This window comes from Myodes glareolus, chromosome 14 (assembly GCF_982192425.1).
Source record: "Myodes glareolus chromosome 14, mMyoGla1.1, whole genome shotgun sequence".
NCBI lineage: Eukaryota > Metazoa > Chordata > Mammalia > Rodentia > Cricetidae > Myodes > Myodes glareolus.
The window spans coordinates 32,335,592-32,360,354 of record NC_142039.1 but is presented as its reverse complement, the minus strand read 5'-3'; the positions used below and the strand labels follow the sequence as shown (position 1 = coordinate 32,360,354).

At 40.0% G+C, this 24,763-nt stretch overlaps 1 protein-coding gene across 1 annotated transcript in view; it reads right to left on the bottom strand.

The window, feature by feature from the left end:
- Lyst (lysosomal trafficking regulator) overlaps positions 1 to 12,986 on the bottom strand; it is a 154,363-nt gene extending 141,377 nt beyond the window's left edge. Inside the window, exon 1 of the mRNA XM_048460925.3 lies at positions 12,862 to 12,986. The gene's annotated coding sequence lies outside the window, so the exon portion shown is untranslated. The remainder of the gene's footprint in view (positions 1 to 12,861) is intronic.
- Positions 12,987 to 24,763: the final 11,777 nt, after the last annotated feature.

The following is a 24,763-nucleotide window of genomic DNA, read 5'->3' as shown; positions in this document are numbered from 1 at the left end:
ATTCCAATCTCTCTATACACCTAGCACACAGTACCACCTCCTCCACAATTCCACCCCAACGGTACATATACCTCCTATATTCTGCTTCACTGTTTTATCATTTTGTTCTCACCATGGAAATCATTATTAATTTCTTTTCTACATGCCTTTATATTATCATTCATCATACTGTATCACACAATTGTATTATTCTTTCTTTATAAACCAAATTACATTTCCTTAAGAAGGGTCACCAAGGGAATGGAGAGACATGACAGTGGTTAAGAATACTGGTTGCTCTTCCAAAGGACCTGGGTTCAAATCCTAGTATCCACATGGTAGTTTATAACCATCTGTTAACTCCCATTCCAGGGAATCTGACACCTTCTTCTGGCGTCTTTGAGCACTGCCTGTATGTCGTACACAGATATACATGCAGGAAAAATAACCAAGAAATTTTCATAGCAAACTGTCAAGTACTAAAAAAGGTGCTACACAAACTACAAAAGCCTTAGCAAAATTGACTATATTTTAAAAACTTTTGGAATAAAGGTTGGTATATGCTGTGGGATAATCCTTCTATATCATTTATGTTATGTTAAAGATTATAATTTAAAAACTATACAGGCTTTTAAAGAAGTTCTTAAACTCTTATTATAGGCATATAAATCTTCATACTTGTTGAAGAAACAATAAAACAATTTTAAGTCTGAACTTAATGTGAAATGAAAATAAAAATAATTTCTATAGCAATATCATAATAATTAAGTTTTACATGTTTTTCTGACACATGCAAAAGATTTCACAAAATAAGGTCTATAAATATTAAACGTAGACATTCACAAACTTTAAAGATACCTTGCAAGCCAGGTAGGAGGCTCAAGCCTATGTTAGCTCTTAGGAGGCTACACAGAATGGCCATGATGAGGCTGAAGACAACCTAGACTATACCTTGCAAGTTTAGACAGCACTAGTTTCCTCTTATTCTTCTATAATGTGTACACAGACAATACATTTAGCTACTCTTTCAAAGAAAGAAGAATTTAGTTGGTGCAGAAATTATAGAAAAGTGCATTTCCTGTTATATTTCAAGCTAAGAAAGGTAAGAGCGGAGTCAAATCAAGACGTAGCTGCTGACTCAACTGCTCTCTAACCATCCATGAAGACTAGTTACAGGAGGTGAGCACAGGAGCTAGAAGAACTGAAACAAACATTTTCTGGGAAAAGGTTTTTCAACTCTAACCTACACCTTTTTTTTAATCCCAACACATTGTATATCATCACAATTAGTTTCTATCACTATGTTGAAAAATAGGTAAACTTGGCACACATGTGTAATCCTAGTACTTACAAGGCTAAAACATGAGATATGCCTCAAATTAAAGTTCAGTGAATTATAGGCTAGTCAGGGCTAGTGAGACACCTTCTCAGAATAATGATGATGAAAGAAAAATAGTTAAACTTATACATAAATTACATACTGAAAGTCAATTTCTACAGGCTCCTATGATACCCATACATATTTTGGCTATAAAATTACATTAAACACTAAAATGTTTAGGATGTTGACAGTACAGGTGAATGAATGTCAGACTAAAAATAAAAGATACTTTTGAGCTCATTTCTCCTCAAACCTTTATGAACAGATCCCCCCACACACACTTTTCAACTGTTGGTTTTTCAGTTTGTTTTGAAACATATAGCCGACGTCACTTCAAAACTTAGTATCCTCCTGACCTAGGCTCCTGAGTTCCCAATACACTATTGTGACACTTATGCCCAGCCTGTTCCCTACTATTCTTATATTCAGAAAAATAAACAAAAACTAGAAAATATCTAAATGTTTCTTTAGACTGTGAACTTTCATGATAGTACACCACTGAGAAAATGCAGCAAGCATGAAGATCCATTTACAATTAAAATTACATATTTCAAATGTTTCATTAATGTGTGTATGACCAAGTTTTGTCAAAACAACACTGCTAGTATTCAATTAAAAAAAAATAACGAGTAAGACTGGAAAGATGGCTTAGCATTTAAGAGCACTTGCTGCTCTTGCAGAGGACACAATTTCAGTTCCTAGCACCCATATCAGGAGATTCACAACCGCTTTTAACTCCAGCTCCAAGGGCTCTAACACCCTATTCTGATCTTGTGGGCACAATCACGTATGTGTTGCACTTGCATTGACTCAGGTTCACATACATACAAACAAAACAAATATTACAAAAATAAATAAGTAAACCAGTGATATGTTTCAGTAGGTAAAAGAGCTTCCTACCAAAACTGACAATTTGAGCTCAATCCCCAGACCTACACGGAGGAAGGAGAGAAAAGACTCCTGAAAGTTGTCATTTGACCTCCATGACTACACACAGACACACTTTCTCTCAGACAAATATAAATAATGTAAAATATAAGGAGTAGAGAAGATTATGCCAGTAACTTGAAACAAATGACTTTAAAAATCGTCCCTAAAACATTTAAATAAAGTTAAAAGGGAAAAAAATGCAAGAAAAAGTATCAACATTATTGTGCTTGGAAACACTATTAAGAGGAAATTCAGAAAGTAACAAAGAATTTTAATCTTTAAAAAATTCCAAGTTGAGCAGGTCCAGCACAACAGAGGCAGAGGCAGGTAGATCTCTAAGTTCCAGGCAAGTCAGGTCTACAGAGTTCCAGGACAGCCATGGCTACACAGAGAAACCCTGTCTCAAAAACCAAACAACAAAAGCAGACAAACAAAAGAAGAAATTCCAAGACAAAGCTGAGGATACAGCTCAGTGTTGGAGCCCTTGTTTGACATATGTAAGACCCTGTGTCCAACCCCTAACACACACATGTACTCACATTTAAAACATCAGGCCAAACTGGAGATAGCTTAGTCAGCAAAATGTTTCCTTTGCAAATATGAGGACCTCAGTCTGATCTTCAGAACCCATGTGAAAAAAAAAAAGTTGTGTGTGGTGGTACATGCATGCAATCCCAATGCAGAGAGAAGGAGTCAAATGAATCCCTGGGACCCACTGGCCAAATGGCCTGGCCTAATCAACTAGTTCCAGACCATTGAGAAATCTGTCTTAAAATAACCATGCAGATCTCACTTCAAAGAAGTTCTCTGGTCTACACACACACACACACACACACACACACACACACACACACACACAGTCAAAATGCAATGAAGTCCAAAAAGCAAATAAAGAAAGCAGGGTAATGAGGGAGCTGGCGGACACACATAGCTGCCCTACAAGTTACACCAGTACAACTTCCTTGCTCTGGCCATGCTGCATTTCCCACTTCAATGGGTGAATAACCAGAAGTCACAACAATGAATGCATTTTATGAACTGATAAATATGTTTTGCTGCCCTTTCAAAGAGGCCACATTATTTTGATAAAAAGAGGAAACTGTTCTTACCATTGTTTGAATTCACACTCACCCAAACTCAATGTATTTAATAGATCCGCTGCTTCAATAAAATGAATGTAATTATGACTACTGTTTCCTAAGGAGTGAAGACAACTACAGAACTAATAAATACTGCAGCAAATCACACTTGGCCAGATCAATGTTAAAGAAAAGGAAAAATAATATATTATTATTGCTTTTTAAAAGTTCATAATAATTTAAAAATCACACAAATTTAATTCTGTTTGTGGGAAATAAACAGAGATTACTATACTTAATTTTTAAAAAAGCCATTTCCAATGTGTAAAAACACAGTTAACTTTTAAAAAAGAGGTTAAGTGTAAGGAGAAAAATAAACCCAGAAAATAGCAAACATCCCAACAATCTTTTGGGTGGCTCATGGCTAACCATTCTAAAAACAGTACAGAGAAAACAGAATTGTAGACTTAGTCCACAGTAGATGTAAATTAAATACTTCCCACCCATTGCAGTATTTGACACTTTTAATGAGTAAGTTTGTCTTATTTATTTAAAGTACATCTCCCAGAACTGGAGAGAAGTCTCAGCAGTTAAGAACACTTGTTCTTGCAGAGAATTCAAGTTTGGTTCCCATCACACATACATATTTAATTTTTTTTAAGGAATACATATCTTCAAGAGTTCCAGCGAGGGCCCAGCATCAATAGTGTAGCAGAGACAGGGGCCTCAAACCAGCCCAAGGATTCTTTGCAATGAATGCCTGCATGTAAAAGCACATGAATAAAAGGGTTTACTGCATGATTCACTGTGTCATGCTGCAGATTCCAGGTCAAGATTTCCCCTTTCTTCTTCTTTTTATTTTTTTTAATCTTAAATTTTATTTTGTTTTATTTAGGGGAGGGGAGGTTGTAGGGGCAGAGGGTGGATGCAAGGGGACAGGAGATGGGTGGGATCTGGATGCATGTGGGGAAAAAAAAGGAAGTTTTAAAAAAATGTATCTTCCAAAGCGAGGAGCAGTGACTCTCAGCACAGAAGAGGCTAAACAAGTAGGATTGTGAGTCTGAGGTTAGCCTGGGCTACAAAATAAGATCCTATCTCAAAAAAGCCCAAAACAATAAAACATATCTTCCTCTTACTGTTGCCTTTGCAATGACATCAACACTTTCTGATGACATGCTCTGAGTTCCCTTTTAGTTTTTAACCCCTCATCTCCATTAGCTTATTCACTGTTTGCGTTTAAAGCAGAGGAAATATCCCATTGATAACTCCCTCCTCTTTCAAGATTACTCAAAAGTGGTCGGTCTATAATGGAAAGACATTTCACCGCTGCTCTGTGCACTGCAGCCTGGCTTTTTTGTTCACAGTCCTCTAGCAAAGCTACTTAGGCCAAGAGAAAAAACAACCTTCTAATTGCCAAATCTACTCCAACAAGCACATTCCAAGTACTTATCTGTTCAAACTTCTCTGTGAAATACAAAGCGTATGATAACCAATAACCATTCTGTCCTTAACCCTCTCTTCTCTTTTGACTTAAGGGATCACATATGTACTCATATACATCATACACATACCTCTATATGTTGTATATTTCCTTCTTTGACTACTGTCTAGTCTCCATGGTTGGATTCTTCTCTGCCAACTCCTCATGCCGAGGAGGTGCTGGATTCTCTCCTCTTCCTGCTGATTTCTCTCTCTCTCTTCATGCTTTTTATGAACTCAGCCACTTCTGAAGTTACAACTGTCACCTATATGTCTAATGACTTCCTAAATTCTCATACAAAGATGAGACCAGACTTTCTTATATAAAATGTAGCCAGAAAGTCTCGGGACAGTACCATGACACTAGAGAATATTATCTTAAGCTGGCACCATTCAAGCCCCTCTAATAGCACTCATTCTCACTAGCTACCCCTTTCCAGTATTCCTCTGTTTACCTACACTAGTGTGACCAAATACCTCTATTTGCTCAGCCTAGTTCTGGCTTATGTCTGTCAAAGAGTAATGACACCCCTTTGTTCTCAAAACACCATCTATTTGGCCAATAAACTGTATGACTGCCCTACCTACTCATCTATCCCTTTGACTTTTTGTGCCCCACTAGGTAAGTCCTCCCTAACTTTTTGTTGCTATGTTTTATTTGTAAGAACATGTATACATGTGCATAACCTCAAGCAACATCCTCAGAAATATCATCTGCCTTTTTTGAGAGAGGGTCTTGAAGCTCACCAATTAGGTCAAACTGGTTAGATAGCAAAACCCAGGGATCCTCTTGCTTCTGCCTCCCCAGAGCTGGTACTTATGTGCATGCTACCAGGGCCACCATTTTTACATGGCTCTGTCAAAACTAGGGCCTCACACAAACAAAGCAGACACTTTACTGAGCTATCTCCTCAACTCCTTCCGTGTTACTTCTTTTCCAAGCCCTACCTCTGTTTCTAAGAATTTCTCTACCTTCACCTCTTCTCAATAAAGATCATTACATCACCAAGATCTCAGCCTGAAAAGAAATGTCAGTATTCGCCGAGCATAGAGCTTCATTTTATCTTTCAGGGCTAGATTTACAGTTGTCACCTACTGGCCAAGCTCTGAGTAGGCCATTACCATTTATTATGAACAATACCACAGGCTTTCCACAAGAGCTGATCTTCTGAGGTTCATTATCTATAAGAACAAGTAATCTTACTGCACTAGACTTAAAGTGTTACCTTGTTTCCTCATGTCGTCTGCTTTGCAGGTTAGCATGGTTTAATAGTTGGTCACAAAGACTTTCAAGTTACATAAACTCAAAAGGCTACTTACTTAACCTAACTGAGCCCTGGTTTCCTCACCTACAAAACACTGGTCCTAATATGCACCTTATAGGATTGCTGTGAAATATACACTTCCTAAAGCATGTACAGTGACTAGAACTAGTATTACTATTAAGACTGGTTATTCAGCAGCAGCAGCAGCTGTATTTTATCTCTAATCACTTAAAATTGCCCCAACTCTAGAATTTTAAATTTAGAAAGATTTCATATCTGTGTGTCTTTTTTTCCATCTCTAAATTCTACTCACAGATCCTTTTTTACTAAGATTCTTCATCTTATCCACAATCCACATGTATCAGCCTCAAATTGGCTTAGCTTTTCTTCCAACTTGAGAGCTCCTAACTGTGAAGGAAAGGGCCACAACCCTTCACACAGAGTTCACCACCATCCTCCATTCTTCAGTGTCACACCACCCTTTCTCCCAAGGTTCTTCATTACACCTTTTTTTCCCAATCTCACCCAGGTTCAGTTTAACATACTTGCTTCTTCACCTAAGCAAAGCAGGCCACAGAGAAAACTACTTAATCATTCTGATAATCTCTGTACATTTGTGATTTCAAATTTTAGGAGAATATTCATCACTATTCTGTAACTAGGTCACTAGTCCTTGTTTAAACTTCTTCATCTCCACATCGGTGCTCATTTTCAGGACTCATTAGCCACAAAAACAAGAAATCCCAATACACTAGGCTTAAAGGGTTCCACCAAGCATATCCCCACTGACGTTTTTCTTTCTGTCTCAGCAGATAACCAGAAAGAGACACTATCCTGGGTACTCAACTCCACCTCAACCAACTCCCTTATTTCACTTTCTTTTGCAAACAGGAAGATGAATTGTTACTCTTCTTCTGAGTAACCCTTTTTAACCTTTGCTCTTGGGCCCAACCCTCTCCTTTCTCTCATATTATATTCAATCAATTAGCATCTTTCTCTTATATAGTATGCCCCTTTACCTCAATCCACACAAGTATCTTTAATTTCACTCCTTAAAGAAAAACACACCTTTGGCCAATCACACTCCCAGCTCAACCTTCCATACATTGTCTCCTCTACATTTCCAAAAAGTATCTGAAGACTATATTTACTGAATAAAGATGTTTTTACATGATCAGACTTAATTTTTTTTAATTCTATGCAACTTGTTTCGATGAAAGAAATCAAACTGAAAACTGATGGATTTAATTTCCTGTTCCTGTATTTTAATAATTGTTAATTAAGAACAATCAACATCACTATTCACCCAATTTATACTCTTCAAAGTCTGCTTTTAGTCCTCTTTCCTTTATCCCATTTCTTAGGCTAAGACTTCTACTGCTGACACTTTTCCCATCTTAAACTAATTCTGGGGGTGGTGGAGGGCACTTTTGGAAAATTAAATAAAATAGTGGGTGCATGTACTATACACAGTAAAGTGCTATAATAAAGAATATGCTATTATTATGTTATCTCTGGTAATGTGAGCATGAGGCTAGATCATTGATGTTTTGTAAAAACTGGATTGGTCTTAGTAATCAATATTTTCTGATCATGAATCATAAAGCACTTGACAATCTGGCTTATTCTTTTTCTGAGAATCAATGTCAAAAAACCCTGGGATCCAACAGTTTCAATATACAATTTCTCAGCTTCACCTGCTAATTCTTCAATTTTGAAACATAAAATAGACAATTGCCAGACATAATGGTGCACACCTCCATTTCAACACTCAAGGAAGGAGGACAGAAATTCCAGGCAGCCTGGGTAATATTGGTAGAGCTTGACTTTAAACAAACACAAACACAAATAAAATGGCAATTCTTCAAGTTTCTGGCAAAAATTTCTCTTTAAACATAATTTTCTTTTATAGAGAAGTTTTAGGTTTATCTCAAAACTAATTGGTAAAAAGAAAGTACACATAGCTGTCTCCACATTGCACAGCCTCTCTGGCTATATATATATATATATATATATATATATATATATATATATATATATATATATATCTACCACATCACAGAAACAGTTGTTACTAACAAACTTACATTGACAGATCATTCTCATCCCAAAGTTAAAGTTTATATTAAGGTCCACAGTTGTACATACAACAGGTTCTGACAAACGTGTAATGACATATATTCACCACTGTAGTATCGTACTGCCCTAAAACTCCTCTGGGCTCTCTGCCCATGTAGTCTTCCCTTTCTTCATCTTCTGATCTTCTCTCTCAAGTTTTGCTTTGCTTTTTTCCAGAAATTTCTCATAGTTGGAAAAATTAAGCACAGAACTTTTTCAGAATGGCTTCTTTCATCTGGTAAAATGTATTTCAGATTCCTCTGTCTTTTAAAGCTTGGGCTTTTAAATACTACTTATAAAGGTGTAACTGGCAGGACATATAACACACTGGACAGCTTTAAATCATATAATTTGTTCAGTTTCAACCTATGTGTACACCCATGAAACCATGGTCATAATCAAGATAGTGAAACCTGTCTATCACTCCCTGCAATTTCCTAGGACATCTTTGTTATCCCTCCCTTCTTTGTCTCCTCCCCTTACCTTATCTATACCCAATCCACCACTGATACACTTTCTGCCACTACAGATAAGAAAGAGCACACTTTCTAGGTGGAACTACAAAGTACATAGTGGTTTTTTGTTGGTCATATTGTGAACGTGTATGAATGCCTGTGTGCTCATGTGCACATGTGTCTGGCTTTCAACATGTAGTATAGTTATGTTGTATGGTCTATAGCATGTTCCTTAATTGCTATGTAGTCATACGCTATAGAAAACAGCTCTTTACTTTTCAGAGATTGGTAGAAACAGTTTTATAAACATGCCTATGTGTGTGCATAACTCTATTCCTCATCTAATTTTTCCACTTATTTAAAACAGGTAGTTCTCATTTTCCCATCCACTGTATGGATTTCGGTTTCAAAGACTAAAATTTGAATGGAACAATAACTAGCCCTTTGGAAATTATTTTATTTCTTTTTTGATTAATTAAGATGCTTGGTTCTAAGCATTACTATTTCATGTTATTAGGTATTTTTTTCCTTATTCTATTTTTTCCAGCACTTGGCCTTAGTAAACATTAAAAATTTCCAAAGGTATTAAAACTCTCTTAATTACTATAAAGCAAAGTCAAGGAAATTAAAAGGCACTAGGGCACTGATGAGTAGCGAAAACAAGCAAGCAAACAAACAAACCAAAAAATGAGTAGAACCAGTGAGGATATAGTTGTCTCACTGACTCCAAAAGCAGTTTATGATTACTCACTAATATGACAGCGTTTACTGTATTTTCAGTATAGATACGTTGAAAATTCGTTATAAAATATTATCTATATTCTTGTTCTTCAGTTTAAAGTGTAGAGCCCAGGACTGAGAGTCATGTATTTTCTGATACAAGCTTTTTGTTGTTGTTGTTCTCTTTCACAGTACTGGAGATTGAAACCAGGGCCCTGTGCATGCCAGGCAAGCACTCTACCACCATGTCACAGCCTCAACCTCATTTTCTCATTTTTGAGACAGAGCCTCAATAAGCTACTAAGCTGTCCAGGCCAGTCTTAAACATGTGATCCTCCTGTTTCAGCCTTCCAAGTAGCTGGGACTAGAGAGATATTCCATCAAGTTTTACAGATCAAAGTATAATGGTCTAATACTTTATACTCTGATGTTTTTTTAAAAAGTCTCCATTTATAATGTGATGGTCCATTTATTTCAAGTCATCTGTAATGAAACAAAAAAATTAAGAATCTCTCTTTGTTACTGACTTATTAGGAAAGCATTTAAAAATGCTTTTTAATTTACACTGTAATTTTACAAATGGCCAAGAAAAGCCACATTTGATAACATTTCTGGGGCTTAAATTCTTTTTAATAGGCATCTAAAGATAATTCAGGAAAAAAAGAGAAAGCAGATGAAGGTGTTCAAGTTAAATATAGCAGCAGACTATAAAAGATACTCTGGAGTTCTGTATTACATGGCTTTCTCTACAACGAAAACTAACAAACACAATGGACTGAATCCAAGCAAATAAAACCAAAGCTACATTTGGGGACGTGAATGACAAGATTGGTTCAAAAGAACTAAATAGAAAATGAATATGAAGCCAAAGGAAACGTTCATTGAGTATATTTTCCTAGCAGGATCAAGGTAATGGGTTTGATTCCCAACACTGGAAGAAAAAAAAAGTAAGCGAGCATGTAATAAAAATTGTCCATTTATGGGCAAAATTTTTAAGCTTCTGGGATAGTCAAGGCAATATAAAACGTTTTTGCAATGCAAATTCACTAATGTCTACTATGAATAATCTTCACTTGGATGTGTGGTGGTATTTTGTTTGTGCTTTAACAAATAAAGCTTGCCTAAAGATCATAGTGTAGAGATAGTCACACTTGTTAGCCATAGAGGCCTGGCAGTGGTGGCATATACTTTTAATTCCAACACTCAGGATCTCTATGAGTTCAAGGCCATCCTGGGCTACACAAGATTGAATCAGTCTAAAAGGGAAACAAAGCCAAGCAGTGGTGACTCACGCCTTTAATTCTAGCACTATGGAGGTGGAGATGGGAAGTGATATGTCTGGACAGACAGGAGACGGGAGCTCAGGATTCAGTCTGAGGTTTTGTAGAGATGGCATTCATGGAAACAGGATCTTGCCCACTTTATCTGAGGATTTTGTAGAGGTAAGAACTGGCTGCTCTGCTTCTCTGATCTTTTGGCTTTCATCCCCTAACATCTGACTCCAGGTTTTTAATTATTAAGATCAATTAGATTCGAGCTACATGGATGCTTAATTTTATTGCCTAAAACCTAACCTCCCAACCAAGTCTATTCATCTCATAAAATTCTCAGTATCTCCCTATTCTATCATTCTTGCTAAAGACAAAATTGTTACCGCCCTCTACATCCTACACATGAGCTATTCAAAAATCAATAACCTCTCACCACAGCCACCAATTCCTATGTCATTTCTGAACAGCATTATGCCAATATCCCCAGACAAGGTATCGCTGCTTCTGTTCCTGCTAACCCCTTCCCCCATAGGAGGTGTATTTTCCAACTAGCTATAGTATGGCCCCTTTGAAAGATCAAGTTTGATTATATCATTTTACACTCAAAGAGAGAATTCTTTTCCCTACAAAAGTTTATAGGATCTCTTATCCTTCTAATATGTCAGTACTCTACAATTTACTTAGCTGGCTCCAACATGGCCAAACTAGCAGCCAGCTCTCACTCCAGCTCCACACTATAGCCTCAGGGCTTTATGCAAGTGGCTTTCTCATTACACATTCTTCCCCTAAAAAAGAACAAGGATCACCCTTACTTCCTTCCGGTTGACCAAATTTCATCTTCTCTAACAGGCCTTTCCTAACTACCTCTAATCAAATTGCAACCCATTTCTGGCTCCCTGTCTTCTCTCTTCCCTGTTTTTTCTCTGTAGTCCTTAACATCATCTGACAAGGCATCTTCTATTCATTTATAAGCTGACGTTCTTCCAGTAGGCTGTATGTTCCATTTATCTGTTTATAAAAGTGGCCTGTCCCATAACAGGTGTTTAACAGATCTTTACTTAACACATATGTTATATATGTAATTTAGTGTCTACAAAGTTATCTTAATGTAAAATAAATTCCAGAAAATCATTTTCCCTTTCTATATGTATAGATGTGAATGACAGCAGAGCAATCAGCAGGAAAGTTACTTGTAAAACTCTTTAAAAACCGATCTCACCTACTAATTAACTACATTAGTAGAAGCTAAGAGTCAACATTTTTAGTAGAATAGGGTTTCTAAGTGTGGAAGTTAAATGGCAGACCAGCCAACAACCTTCAGGAAGAAAACCTCAATTCAGTATGCCCTATCAATCTGTTAAACAAACCCTCGGGTAAAGGTAAAATGAATTCGATCCTTAAGGAAACACTGGCCAGAACTCAACACAAATGTGTATTTAACACGAGTCAACACCCTTAATTTTCTTTTCCCTCACCCCATCAACTTCCAAGCAAAGGCTGTCACTGGCTGAGCATCGAGAATGTTTTGCTGTTTTGTTTATCCCTCTGAGGATTGGATGGGGACGCTTTTCCTGACTCCCTGGGCTCCAGCCCTCCATCACGAACCCTTGGCCTTCAAGCGGCGGCGACGGGGTCTCCCTAGGTCATGCCCCTTCCATTAGCATCTGAGCCACCACTCCGGAGACAAGCGCGAACCACGGAGGGTGGTACGCGGAGTCCCGCAGCAGATGTCACGGGCAGGGAAGGAACAGCAAGGACTCAGATGCACCGGGTTGGGGATGACAGATGGGCCCGCGGCCCGAAGTGGGACGCCCGGAACCTGGCAGCTCCCGCTGTCACCTGCTGAGCAGGACCCGGCGGGCTGAGAGCAGCGGCGGTCCCGGACAAGCGTTCCCCGGGGTGAAGCGCCCCCTGAGGGCACCGGTCCGCCGAGCCGAGCGGCCGAGTAAAGTTAGTAAGGGGTCCGTGCCGCCGCCACAACCCGCGGGGCCCGGGACCGCCTCAGCCAAGAGCCGTGCAGAGCTGCCAGTGCAGGCGAGCCCCAGCCCGGCAGAGCTCCGGGCGCTCCGGTTCCCTCAGCTCCCTCAGCGCGGCGCGACCCCGCCCGGACCGCCCGCCACCTTCCCGCCATGCCCCGCTGAGGTCGAGACCCCGACCCTCTAAGCAGCCCGCAGCCGCCTGTACCTCAGCTCTGTGGTCCGCCGCACACTCTCACCGATGCAAGAGAATCCCGAGTAGCCACAGCTGCCGGGCCAGCGCGAGCTCTCACCCCCGCCCCCTCAGGTAACCCGGGAAACCGGGAACACCACCCCTTCCTCCCCCGCCCGGACACAGACCCACTCCTCTGCGCCTGCGCACGGGCCCCGCCTCGACCACCTAGAGTCCCGCCCCTCCGGGAGGGCACGCCGGGGTCGCCAGCGTGATGCGTGGAGCATCTCAGCCAATGAGACGGAGGGGGCGGGCCGAGAGCGGTAGGGCGGGGCCTGGGCGGCCGAGCTGAGAGCCTCCCCCTCATCCCCAGCGGTGTTAGCTCCAGCGAGTGAGCCTACGAGGTGGGCGCATAAGATCTCCTTCCTACAGTAGACTCACGACCCCTGGAAAAGCCACGTCTGTGTCGAAGACTGTTCAGAATGACTAACAGAACTTTGCCATTACGGAGAGATGAATGATCAGTAGCCAAAACTATCCTAGACTATTTTTAGGCTCTTTTGAAACCGCTTATTACCAACCAGCCTCTGTAGTTGACCAAACCTCGCTGTGGCTATTACATAAAACGTTTGGAATGTATTGTTAAACTTAGCCAACGACTAGCTTTGCAGCGATGCTCAAACGAAGAGTAGAAGCAGCGAGTTTTCGGGCTGTGCTGTAGTCTGCCCTCCTGAAGTCTTTTTCCCTGTATTTGGCAAATGTATCGATTTATGGCCTTTTGTTCTATGGTTATAAGATCTCACGTAAACCTCTTCCATAATTGAGCAGGTAATTTCTGGGAAACCCAAATCTGTATTCCTAAGCAGTGTTCACTCAGATTGCCTCAGAATAAACTTTCTCTTACTTCTATTGGAGCAAGAGCTGTTTTGCATGGACAGTGTGTACAATGTTGTCCTATCTCCTGCTGGAATTAAAGGATGAAAAGAAAAATGGAAAGGTTTACCGAGATGAATGTCGGGCTGCCCTCAAGATAGCTTTGGGGCCTGACCTTATACTTCTGTCAAGAACTAGAGAGAGGCTTTGATAATTCTGGGTCCAGGTATAATACCCCATCTAACCCTATTGATGAACGTCGGGCTGCCCTCAAGATAGCTTTGGGGCCTGACCTTATACTTCTGTTAAGAACTAGAGAGAGGCTTTGATAATTCTGGGTCCAGGTATAATACTCCATCTAACCCTATTAAACATGTTTGCATAGAGTGGACCCTGTGACAAAGATCCTTGCTTAAGCCAAACTTTAGCAGACTTCTGAACCTTCTTTTTGGCCCACGTGTTGTGTGTGTTCATCTTTGTAAACTCCTTTGTAAACTTGCTAAAGGCAGTTTAGCAAGAACCCACACATACACAATCAGACCCTACCTATCTGTTCGTGTTGGCCTGCCTTCAGCAAGAATCCTGCGAGGTTGGTGCAGCCAGAATTCGCCCAAGTTGTTATCCAAGGAACATGTGCCAGCTCTGCTTTTCTCTGACGACTGTTAATGTTACATACCTTAATATACCAGCCTCTTCTGAGTGGGGGAACCACAAGTTAAATAAAAGGAAATTTGAACCTCATCACACAAAGTCCAACTAAATCTAATACTGCAAAATGCTGCTGTTTCAACATTTTGGCATTTGACATTTTGACAGTTTAGAGGCCACCCTTCCTCACCTTCCAGTCACAACTGTGGAGGGTCTTTGAGATAACAGAGATACGGGGAAAGAGTCAGAGCTATACAGATATATTTGCTATCATTTGGCAGTTTTTAACTCTTCACAAATAATGCAATCAATAATCAAATAGTCTAAAGCTTGATCATGTAGCAGAAGAGGGTAGAGTGATTACAACTAATGACAAAAATGATGATAAAGACCCATTATCATCACCAAAGGATACATAAAATAGAACATAATCTGGCATTATGGCAATGCCTTTAATCCCAGCACTCGAGAGGCAGGGGCAGGGAGACCTCTGTGAGTTCAAGAACAGCCTGCTCTACAAAGCCAGTTCCAGGACCAGAGCTGTTACACAGAGACAGTTTCCTGTCTTGGAAGAAAAACGTTAGGGCATGTCTAAGAAAAGCCTATAGTGTACAAATGTGAGGGAAGGCAGGAGCAGTGTAAATGACGTATAAAAAGTCACAGCCCTCGTGGTCCATTCTTTGAGCCTTTGATCTTTCTCCAGCCGTGGCCCAAGCCTTTCTTTCCTAATAAACTCCCTTTGTTTCCACCATTACCCTATATGTCCCTGGTCCAATTCCTTGCCCCAAGACAAAAACCCTGGAAATTCCAGTGGATAGCTTCCATACTTCAGGATCTGCCTATAAAAGTAGGAATCACTGTAGATCCAATGCCTCCAGTTACTTTTTGTTCAAGAATTGAGAAATAAAAAGAATTGCAGATGTTATATCCAAAAGCTATTTGCCGAATGCAGCTCTTAAACCCTCAACTCCCTTCTGGCCTAATGATAAAGCAGAATAAACAGTTGCCCATTGATGTGCTTAAGGGGGCTCTCTGGGAAAATTCCACTCTAAAATAACTCTATCTGACTCTGCTGTTTAACTATTAACAGCTCATATCTTTAGACAGAGGTTACCCACTTCCTCTGGCAGGCAGCTTTTTAAAATGCCAGTACTCTAGGGATGGCCAACATGCAAAGTCTCTAAGAATCAAATGAAAGAAATGCCGTGACATGGGCACTTGTTTAACAAATATATAAATAGCATCTCCTAGACGCTAAGATCTATGCCCAGCACAGTGCCAGGCACTTGAAACACTGCAATGTCTCTAAACTCAAGGAAGAGAGTGGTTGAATGTTACTGGCTGCATATTTAGCTAAGGCCAAATCTACTCTTGTTCAGACAAAGTTCACTCACTAATCTAACAGCAACAAACAAATCAGCAAGCAAATCTTTTTAATAAACAAAACATCAAGAACAAACTGTTTTCTGTTTACCTTGGAAAGAACACAATAGATGAATGAACAAGGCTTCCTCAAAGCAAAAGAAAATCAGAGACATTGCATAACGACAGTATACAGTGACCCTCAAAGTATTTTTGCTTATAAAAGGCCAAAATAATAGCATGTGTGACATTGTATGTCTAAATCACAAGGCATTTTTAAACAAAACATTACAGTATTTATTTTGAATTCAGTATACATTTTAGAGTCAAACCAGGTGTCGTGGTGAACACTGATAATCCTAGCATTTTAGAGACCGAGGACCATTGCCACAAATTCGAAGTCAACCTTGACAACTTGAATTTGATCCTTAGAACCCACATGGCAAAAGGAAAGAAACAAATTCTAAAAGTTGGTTGTCCTCTGACCTCCACATGTGTTTCATGGCTTGTGCAAATTCATACACACACACACACATGCACACACACACTACATACAAACATATAAGGAAATATGAAAACAAAACCAGTATATGATATTAGAACATTAATATTCAGGCAATAATAGCATGTGCTTAGCACTCAGGAAGTGGAAGCAGGAGGACAAGGAGTTCAAGGTCATCCTTGAGGACTAAGTTTGAAGCCAGCCTGAGTACAAAGACCCTTTATCAAAACAGCAGGAACAAAAGTGAGTGAATACGAATAAATAATAGAATGCTAACTCCATGCAGACTTAAGACTTAGCTTAAGAGATTTCGAATGAATACAAAATAGTGACTGAGAACACACAAAAGTGAAAAAATGTACAGAAAGAAAAATGAATAATAGAGAAGGAAGCTGTACCCGTGTTTGCTACAGCAGCAGTTTCATAGTGGTAAACTCTCCATATAACTGGGCTCGGAATGAGTGCTAACGTGAGACTATCACCTTAAGACTTTAAAATATACACTGTAATGTGCACTTCTTTACATTTAACTGTTCCCTGAACACCTTCCAATTTGTTCAGTGACTAATAGATCACATGGTTCCTCATTTCACTTAGGTAGCAACAAAAGTCCTCGCAATGGCCTTCGGAGGTTAATACGTGCCCCGGAACTTCACCTCCTCTCTGTCTTCCTTCCTCACAGACTGGCCTCCTCACTGTTAGGCATATACTTCAGGCAAGTTCTACTTTTAAGATCTTGCACTGCCTGGCCCCTCTACACAAAGTGCTTTCTTTCTACATAGCCACGATGATTTCCTTAGCTGTACTCTGCTGGTATCTCCTCGTGAGACAGCCCTCAGTACTGCCTTGGGTTCTCAGCAACAAAGACTTCTGCCCGGGGACTCTGAGCCTGAATTTCCCTCATAAGACATTCCAGACTTGAAATATAGTTTAGTGGTAGAGCAGTTACCTAGTTTGCGTGAGGCCCGGGGTTTGATTCTCAGTACTTCAAAAGCAATAATAATAATGTAATAACTATGATTTTTCCTTTTAAATGTATGAACTTCAATTTTGGAGGGCTTTGCCCTAATAAATCTTAAAAATGTGCTTTTAAACAGATACCTTGAAATTTGATTGAAGTGGCCAATTCATAATTAATGTCTTCATTCTATAGGAACCAACTTCTCTTGTTTACAAAAGCTATCAGAGTCCATTTTAGTGAAATTCTTTTCTGCATTTTTCTCTGCTATTTTACTGATAGCAAATGACCTTAAACATATGGGTACTTTACCCAGGACTTATGTCATTGCATTGCAAGATTTCTGAAATTCAAAAACCGCTTTATGAGGTGACCTTTGAAAGCAGCGAGAAGTCTTGAAGTGATTCAGGTTTCCTTCTTTGCTGTGGAAACCTCACACTAAGTGTGACTTGGGGTTTGGCTTTCATATGTTGGAAAGACTGCTTGTGGACAAAGGTGTCATTTCCTCATTGAGGTATTATTTTCTTTTCAAAATATGACCTACTTTTCTGCTTCTCATTGGAAATATATATATACATATACATATATATGTATATGTATATATATATCATCTAAGCCAGGCTTAAAGAGAAATACACAGTATAGGAAACAAAGTGTGGAGTCATCCCAAAGTGACAGATACACTCGTCCTCAGATGTTTCAATGAATATACCACACACACATACACATTATTGTTTTTTAATTAATTTTTCTTTTTTGAGACAGGTTCTCTTTATGCAACCCTGGCTGTCCTGGAACTCACAGAGATCCTCCTGCCTTTGCCTCCCAAGTGCTGGGATTAATGCCATGAACCACACATTATTGTCTTTAGTATTGCCATCACCACACCGCCACTGAAAAAACCTAGGATTTAAACCAGGTCTATAATTCCAACAACTCAGAAGAATCACAAGTTTAATCACTGCCAGGGCCGCTCAGTAGGTTCAGCCTAGAAAATTTAGCAAGAGTCAATCTCAAAATAAAAAGGTACCGCTCAGTGGTAAACCATCTGTCTAGCGTTGTCAAATCCTAGGTTCGGTCTCTATGCTGTAAAATAAAATGAGGAAGGAGAAGAGGGAGTGGGAAGGATTTCGGTCATTTACTAAGCCAAGTCATGTACTTGGTATTTCATATTTAAATAGCAAATATTTGTCAGTCTTTACACCCAATATAGTCCCATGGCCAGCAAGTTTCTGATTAACTTTCAGCTGTAACTTACATGAGCTGTTTATTTTAGAAGAGCAAGCTAAGTCAGCCCTACATAATAGACCGTCTGTAGAAGTAAAAGGAAAATTTAAACGTTATCATGAGGAAAGCAGGTTTCCTATGTATTCCTATTTCTAAAGCCAGGAGCCAGGTGGTCAGAGGAGATTAAAGAACATGAGGGCTTCTAAGTCTAAGAGTTCAAGCAGGCAATTCAGAAGGGAACGAGAAGCACACACGCCTGCTGCTGCTGAGTGGATTCACACAACAGAGTATCACCTGACCGCCACAAAGCAGCAGGTGCAGAGGGCTGGGAAAGGACCAGGTGAGGAGCAGGCACCTGACACACAGACGTGGTGCTGCGGTTTGAGTGTGAAATGCCCCTCCAGGTTCATATGGCAGAACACTGGATCCCCAGCTAGGAGTCAAGCCTCGAAGTAGGACCTTATTGGAGGAAGTGAATTATTGGGGGTATGGCTTGAGGATTCTTCCTGTCTGCTCTCTACTTCCTGATGTAGAAGCAATGTGACCAGCCACCTCACGCTCCCCATGCCGTGCCCTCCCCGTCACCAGGAACTATATCCCTTCAAACCTTAGCCAAAACAAACCCTTCCTCCATTAAGTGGTTTCTTGTCAGGTATTGGATCAGCAGTGAAAACAGTAACGAATACACGTGGTAAGAATGGGTGAAGACGTGTGTTTTACTGTCTACTCATAAAGCCATGCCGTACAATTTGGTTTTGGAGTACTAGGGAAGGATCTAGGGCCTTGAACCTGCTGGGCAGTCTACCACCAAGGAATACCCCAGCCCATAAAATATTTAATAGGTGTAATTTTTTTCATGTTTGATAGCATCACAATTTTCTATCGCAAAAGATCATCCCTAATCCTACCTAATACTCGAATTTTTTGATGAGATTGCAAGGCTGACTAGGCATGATAGTACATTACTGTAATTCCAGATCTTGGGAGGTATAAAGCAGAAGAATATAGAGTCCAGTGCTATTCCAAGGTATATGGGACTCTGTCTCAATATTTTCAATTAAAATAAAAAAAAAGACTGAGTCACTGCTGTAGGCCTTCATTCCATGGTTGGAGATTTTCTGGGTATTTGCAGTGTTCCAGCAGTTGGACTAAAATGTGGTTGAAAGACATTCCAGATTTGCTAGGACTCCAGGTAGGTAAACAATCAGTTTTTACAGAGGCCAACGGGAGTTACAGAAATGTCCTTCTCAGGAGTCTATGGAAGAGTGTGGCCATGCCCACCCAAGGGCAGAAAGGGGCTTTGGAAGACCTGAGAATTAAAGATAGGAAGTTTGGAGACAGGCCAATTCTTTCCCAATGCTCTTGATGATTCCAGTTTAAAAGTAAGGCCAGGAATAATGAAGTGAGTTGTCCACAAAGCTAAGCTGATTCACCATTGCCTTTTATTCTGAAACGCCACCCTTCCTTCTCTTTTGAAATTAAACTAGCCTTCCTTTTACAGCAAAGAAATAACATTTTGGCAGACCTTTGATGTTCCTTCTCAAGTAATTGATGGTAAGGAGCTGGCAGCTATAGTCTGTCTCTCTTGACTGGCATCATTGATGTGTGTGTGTGTGTGTGTGTGTGTGTGTGTGTGTGCATTTGTGTGGACATGTGTGTGTGTCTGTGTGTGTGCCTGTGTGTGGACATGTGTGTGTGTGTGTGTGTCTGTGTGTGCATGTGTGTGGACATGTGTGTGTGTGCATACGTGTGGATATGTGTGTGTATACGTGTGGATGTGTGTGTGTGTGTGTTGAATCTTTGTGTGCTTGTATGGTATATAAAAGCCCTCTGCTTAGAAGCCACTGAAGGTTTGAGCAGGAGAAGAGTGTTTTTCACCAATGCTTCTTAGCCAGTAGTGTCAGCATCACCTGGGAACTTGTGAAAACCAGAATCTCAGGTCGTGCCCCAGACTTACCGAGTCACATTTGGCATTTGAATAAATTCCCTGGGTTATTTAAATGCGCATTAAAGTTTAAGAAGGGGAGGAAACAGCATGGGTAAAGTCTGGGGAGCAAGATACTTAGTGAAGGAGAAAGGCCATGTTTCAGGCAAGGTGGGGAGATGCTAGAAAGGCAAGTAGGTAGGTGAAGATGACTCATGTTTTATGAGGTTTTTTTTCCCCTTGTTTTCATGTTTGGATTCTCTTTATTACTCTTTATATCCTCCTTAATTGTTAAGACTTTGGTTAATTTTTTTTTTGAGACAGAATCTTGCTATATTGTCCATTTTGACTTCAATTTTGACATTTTTCTGCCTCAACCTCTCAAGTGCCAGAATTACAGATATATAACACAAGGCATCCTACATCTTCCTGGTCATGTTTAATTAAGTCATGTTTCATATTCCTTAAAACATCATTACTTATTAAATAACTCATAAGATATATACTAAACAAGCACGAGGACCTGATTTCAAATCCTTAGTCCATATGTTAAAAGCAAAATATGGTTGCACATGCCTGCATTTCCCCATGCTTTGCAGAGCAGAAACAGGAGGATGGGGGTGGGTGTCCTGTGTTGGGGATGAGGAAGAGAGAGTCTGTAGTGGCAAAGTTTGACTTTAGCGCATGTTAGGCAAGATTCTACCACAGAGCTGTTTCCCTATACCTTGGTTTTGTTCTAAATAACAGTCTCCCTATGTAACCTAGACTGGCCTGAAAGTCAAACTCCTCCTACCTTTGCCTCCTGAATGCTGAGATTACAGATGTATAACATCACACTGGTAAGAGTCTGTTTTATTAAGTACTAAACATCAAAGAATAAGAGGTTAGTGTAAGCTAGGGTGCTGGTATATTATGCTGACAGGAGTTGACATGTCCCACACAACTGCATTGATGTCTTAATTGATCTTCATCCAACACGTTCATTAGATTTTCAATGATATCCATAAGGCACTGTCTTACCCTTTCAGTCGTATAATTAGGATTTAAATTAAAATTTACAGTTTTCCTCTTTCTATTCAAAGAACTCTCAGGAAACTGGCAGACAACCTCACATTGTCTCCCATTCTCCTCTCCCTTCTGCAATGTTACTATTGTCCCTAGAAAATTTCTCAAGCTTGGCATGGTGGCTCCTACTTGTAATCCCAACTCTTGGAAGGCCAAGGCAGAAGGGGGGCAAATTTGAGGTTAGTGTAGACTACAAAGTGAGTCCTAGGACCGCTTGGACTACAGTGTGAAACCTTATCTGAAAGAAAAAAAAACACAAAAATTCTCTTCTCAAATATACTGAGATGATTAAGTTATGGGGACTGTGCTTCGGCCCTTTTTGTTCCTGAGAGTCTGGGGGTGTTAAGTGCTATGAAAGTTTTGAATAAGCTAGGAAGATAATGGAAGAAATAAAACACAAATTGCTGAAGAAATTTCTCCATGACTTGAAGTACGTGATAAACTCTCCTCAGAAGCTGTACATCTTCTAATACTTCAGCAGATTTTATTTAAATTCTGAACTTTGAACCTGACAAATCATATTTTTACCTTTGTGGGCACTGTGATGTGGTATCCTGTTTGTTGAAAAAAAAAAAAGCATTGTTTTAGGCAAAGAAAATCACATGTGTAAGAGCAACCTCATCATTTCCCTAGCTCACTGTGGAAGCCATTTTGGTGGCACAAGACTTCCACATATTTTTAAATGAACTAAATAGACACACAGTGCCCCCCACCTTCCACTGAAGCTCTGTTTGTGTCTGGAATTTTGATGTAGAATTGGTGTGGTCCTAGCTGGGCATAAGTGATTGAGTAACGTTTCTGGGACATTCTCTTTCAGACCTTATGTGAGACACAAGATCATTTTATAACAAAACCTGCCCTATAGAAAGAAACTGCTGACTTGTGTGAGTCTTGCATCAAGATCCACTTGCCACCTGCTTCCAGGACACTAAGCCTTGTCCGGGATAAAACCATGTGAGATTTGACATTAAAAGGCCAGGTCTATTTCCACAAAATGTTTTTGGGATTTCTATTCCCAGGCAACAATGACTATCTAAAGAACACAGTGTGTGTACCATGTGGTGGTTTGCATAGGAATGGTCCCCATAGATTTAAGTATTTGAATATTTAGCCCACAGGGAGTGAGTGGCACTATTAGGAGGTATGGTCTTATTGGAGGAAAAGTGTTGAGGTCTCATATGCTCAAGCTACACGCCATGTGGCACACAGTCTCCTTCTAGTGCCTGAGGCTCAAGATGTAGAGCTTTCAGCTCCTTCTCCAGCTTCATGCAGCCATGCCTCTCATCATGATGATAATGGACTAAACCTGAAACTATAAGTCAGCCCCAAATAAGTGTTTTCCTTTATAAAAGTTGCAGTGGTCTTGGTAGATCTTCATAGCAATAAAATCCTAACTAAGATAAGTGGGTACTAGGGACTGTGGTATTGCTGTGATAGGCCTGACTGTTTTGGTTTGGAGGAATTTGGACTTTGGTTCTTTGGGTTAGGAAAGCAGTTGAATGCTTTAAGGACTGCTTAATAGGAGCATAGATGATTGGAAGAATTTTAGTATATTGCTTAGATATCGTTCTTTTGATATTTTGGTGAAGAATGTGGCTGCTTTTTGCCCTTGTCCAAAGAGTCTGTCTAAGGCTAACGTGAAGAGTTTTGGATTAATTTCATTGGCAGGGGAAATCTCAAAACAGCCTAGTATAAGACTCTGTTGCTTGGTTATTAGTATTCACTCTTATGGATTTATGATGAAAAGGAGCAGACTAAGCAAGTAAAAATACAAAATGAAATAAATACAAAATGTACAAATTGAGGAGAAAAGGGGCACCAGGAAGTGGAATGGAGCCCAGTCCTATGTTCAAGGAGATAAATAGATTAAAGAATAGTGGGATGTTAAATGGAATAAAGAGAGTGGTCACTTCAGGACATGACCCCCATCTAGCTAAATTTCCAAATTGCGAAAAGGAATTAAAGAAAAGCTTAGAGTTCGGTGTGGTGGTACATGCCTTTAATCCCAGCACTCAGAAGGCAGAGGCTGATGGATCTCTAAATTCAAGGCCAGCCTGGTCTACAGATCGAGTTTCAGGACAGCCAAGCATAGGCAGTGGAGGAAGCTATTGAAAACAGAAGCTAATGAAGTGTAATTGAACAAGGGGACCATGTTCCAGCCCCAGAAAGCAGCAGAACTTGGCAGCTTTAGCCATGTGATTCTGGCTTTAGAATCAAGAATTGAAGAAAGGGATTATGGAATTTCCCTTCATGACTAAGGAAAGCCATTGAGACCAGATATGTGTCAGGGGTGTCCTTCAATGGAAGCCTAGAGAGGCTATTGTGTAAAATTGTAAAATTGAAGCCTGGATTGCCTTAGAGACTTGAAGATGTTGTAGATGCCAGAGTCTTGGGATACCTCTCAATGAAAGCTAGCAGGGAGTTGAACCAGCCCAAGAGAAAGTGTGCTGCAGTCAACAAAGCCAAAAGTAGTCAAAGATCTGAAGAGCACTTTGACATCAGACATGGAGATGTTTGGAGTTTGCCCAGCTGGTTTTTGTCTTGCTTTGGTTCAGTGTTTCTTTATCATGCTCCCTTTCCTCCATTTTGAAATGGTAATGTATAACCTGTGCTATTATATGTTGAAAGTATGTGATCTGTGTTTTGATTTTAGTTTTACAGGGGATTACAGCTAAGAGAATAACTCTCAGAGGAGACTGAACTTTAGACTTTTAAACAAGTTTGAGACTATTATAGACTACAGGGACTTTTGAAGTTGGACTGAATGCATTTCTGCATTATGTTATGGTTAAAAGCCTGTAAGGGCCAGGGAGTGTAATGTGATGGAAATACTAACAAAGACACCCCAGAATCAGGAAGATAGCTTTGTTCCTCTGTGTTAATCTCCTATTCCCCATCCCCCATACCTCCCCCACCACGTGTATAGGCCCTACAGCGTGTTGGCCAAGGCTAAAAGAACACATTTATTTTACCAAATGTTTGCCTGTTTAATGAAAGCAAAGGACTTTCTCTCTGTCTACCTGATGCCAAATTTGTAGCAACAGGCAAAATACAAAGTCTATGGGAACACCAATTTGATAAACTGTTGACTTGTATTAGTTTGAATAAGAATGGGGGCATAGGCTCATATATTTGAATACTTAGTCACCAGGAAGTGGACCTGTTTGAAAGAATTAAAAGAATTAGGAGGCACAGGCTTGTTGGAGTAGGTGTGACCTTGTTAAAAGAAGTGTAAATTGGGTGTTGGTGGCACTAGCCTTTAATCCCAGCATTTGGGAGGCAGAGTGGGGCAGAGCTCTGTGAGTTTGAGGCCAGCTTGGTCTACAGAGTGAGTTCTAGGACAGACTCCAAAGCTACACAGAGAAACCCTGTCTCGGAA